This window comes from Mandrillus leucophaeus, unplaced genomic scaffold, assembly GCF_000951045.1.
Source record: "Mandrillus leucophaeus isolate KB7577 unplaced genomic scaffold, Mleu.le_1.0 Scaffold21, whole genome shotgun sequence".
NCBI lineage: Eukaryota > Metazoa > Chordata > Mammalia > Primates > Cercopithecidae > Mandrillus > Mandrillus leucophaeus.
The window spans coordinates 2,452,429-2,455,270 of NW_012102143.1; positions in this window are offsets into that span (position 1 = coordinate 2,452,429).

The window sequence follows — 2,842 nt, forward strand, 5'->3', positions numbered from 1 at the left end:
CCTGTGATCATTTCCACAATAATGGCATTAATCCATTCCCTCTGCCCTATGGCCTAATCACCTCTCATTAGGCCTCACCTCCCAACTCTGTTGCAAGGGAGATTAAATTTCCAATTCATGTTTCTGGGGGACACATTTAAACCACAGCACCCCTCATGTGCTTTTACCTTGGCTCTGCAAAATCAGGGGCCATTTATCCAAATGAGATAATGGCCCGGAACATTCTAAAGCTGCTATTGTACAGCAGGTACAACACATAGCTGGTAGCAATATATTCAGCTTTGTCTTTTCAGTTCAGATATTAAGGGTGGTCTTATCATTCTGTGGCAAATCCAAAGTTTCTACTGAGGTCGTTTCAAGGACTCTCACTTAGAAGCATTTTAGGTCATTCTCAGGCCAACAGGCATACTCACTGGGCCTCTTTGCCAAACTCCATTTATCCTTCATATCTGCTGCCAGGTAAGCCAGACTCAACACTGAGTTCTTGCTAGTTTCATTGAACTCTCATTGCTGAATTTGTTACCCTAGGATTTATAACCAAAGGAATTAGATCTAGGTGTTTCTATAAGCTCATTAGACCTTATGATTTGGGGATAAAAGATTTAGTAAATATCTTTGCTTATTCTCCTGCTGCTTGCTCTCTCTCTCTCTCTCTCTCTCTCTCTCTGTGTGTGTGTGTGTGTGTGTATAGGCAGTCTTATTTCAACTGTCTTTGTTTTGTCCTGGATTATCTTGTGTTTATTGATTGTATAAGGAAGTATTCCACAAAAGACAGATGCATATATAAGTTGATTATTTTCTGCTTCAATCTAATCCAGTCTTGAAGGCAAATGATTAGAGGTTCCTCAGACCTGTGACAATTATGTGAAAAGGCAATTAGTCGAACTTAGCCTTGGGCACCCTACAAAACCTTTATAATGACATTTACACTTCTGTCAACTTGTGAAAGAAGACCGCTTTGCTCAGTTTATATTTTAGGTCAAACAATTGTTGGGTCACTGGCAATCTCGCTGATTTCTTCTCGGCCTAACTTCTGCTTGGCCTAACTTCTGACACCACCCATGAGTGCACACTGTAGCACAGTCGACTGCAGTGACCCATCTTCTTCACGTGGATTTGTCTGTATCAAATTTTCAAACTCCTGCAGAAATTCTTCTTTGTATATAAAGTCTTATTATGATCCTCACTCTTGCATTCTTTTGGGTAAAAGGCAAAAGATGGCAAAAAACAATGACCATTTTAGAGAAAGTTTGCTGTGTTAAAAATCAATTCATATTTTAGGAGGCAGTCTAGAAAAATTGGGAGGCAAAGACACCAATCTTTCAATAATCAGTTTTTTTATCTGGTGTGGTAGAGCTGAAAACACAAGTTGTCGAAGGACACTAACCTTCTGAGACCCACCCTGTTTGGATCTAAGCAACTTTTCACTTGTACCTCTTCTAGTCTTTTTATTCCTTCCTCCAATCTTCTAAATGAGCTAGTATTGCCTTGGGATTTCTCAGGAAAGGAACATTCATGTAAATGTGCAAGATCAGAAGGCAGATATATAGACGTTGAATTTAAAACCTAGTTTAGAGCTGAGTCAAAGACAGTCTGTACAGGCTGCTATAACAGGATACCATAGACTAACCAGCTTATAAACAATAGAAATTTATTTCTTACAGTTCTGGAGGCTGGGAAGTCCAAGATCAAGGTGCTAGCAAGGTAGGTTTCATTCTGAAGCCTCTTGTCTTGGCTTGCAGGTGGCCATGTGCTCACATGACCTCTTTTTTGTGCATGTGGGGAGAGAGTGTGTGAGAGACAGCAAGTTCTCTGGTATCTCTTCTTATAAGGACACTAACCGTATTGGATCAGAGCCCCATCCTTATGACCTTATTTTAATTAATTATATACTTAAAGGCCCTATTTCCAAATAGAGTCACTTGTGGGTTAGGGCTTCAACATATAAATTTTGGGGGGACACAATTCAGTCCATAGCAATGCTATAAATATTTTCTTATACTTCAGGAAGATGGACAGATATTTGCAACAGGATCTTTGTTATGTACTATTTTCATGAATGACTAGATGTATATAGACTAGTTCACTTCATTTTAGCCCCTCATGAATGGGGAAAGTAGTTAAGAGGTTAGGAAAAGGAAGATTTGAATAATCCATCTGGAAATTAAAATACAATTAATTCTTAGAGACAAAAAGAAGGAAGCTCATTAAAGTTATTTTAGAAATCTGTCTCTTAAAGAGTAAATTGGACAAAGATTAATATTTTCATAAAATAAACACTAGATTTAAAAATTGGATTCCAGGAACCTTTTGAACATTATTCTAGGGTAGGATCAACAGCTGAAAATGGACTCCGATTTGAATTAGGAGCCTTAAATGAAAAAATATATATAGAAAATTGTTAATTTAGAAGGTAACAGAACATTTTCTAATAAGTAACTGAGCCCTAGAAAGAAAAGAAGCTAGAAATAAAAATAAATATACAGCTTTATAAATGAAACAACTGGTCCCCCAAATAAAAACAAGAATCTAAGAGCTTCTGTATTCTCTAAGAATTATGAGGGTATAAGTAAGGACACCTGTAGATTTCAAGAAGAAAGACATTGGAAGAGCCAATGCCCTCTACTGAGGGTGCTACTCTTGGGGAGCTATTAGCACCCCCAAGTTCCCTGTCCTTTCTCTAATCTTCTAAGGAGAATTGTTTACAGATGGACAATGATATAGTTCTTCTTTTGATATGCATGACCCTGTACCTACAATAAATCCTGCTTCCATAGACCATCATCCCCTTCAGAATCAAATTTTAAAGTTGTCTAAAAAGAATTAAGGAAGGCAGGCCGGG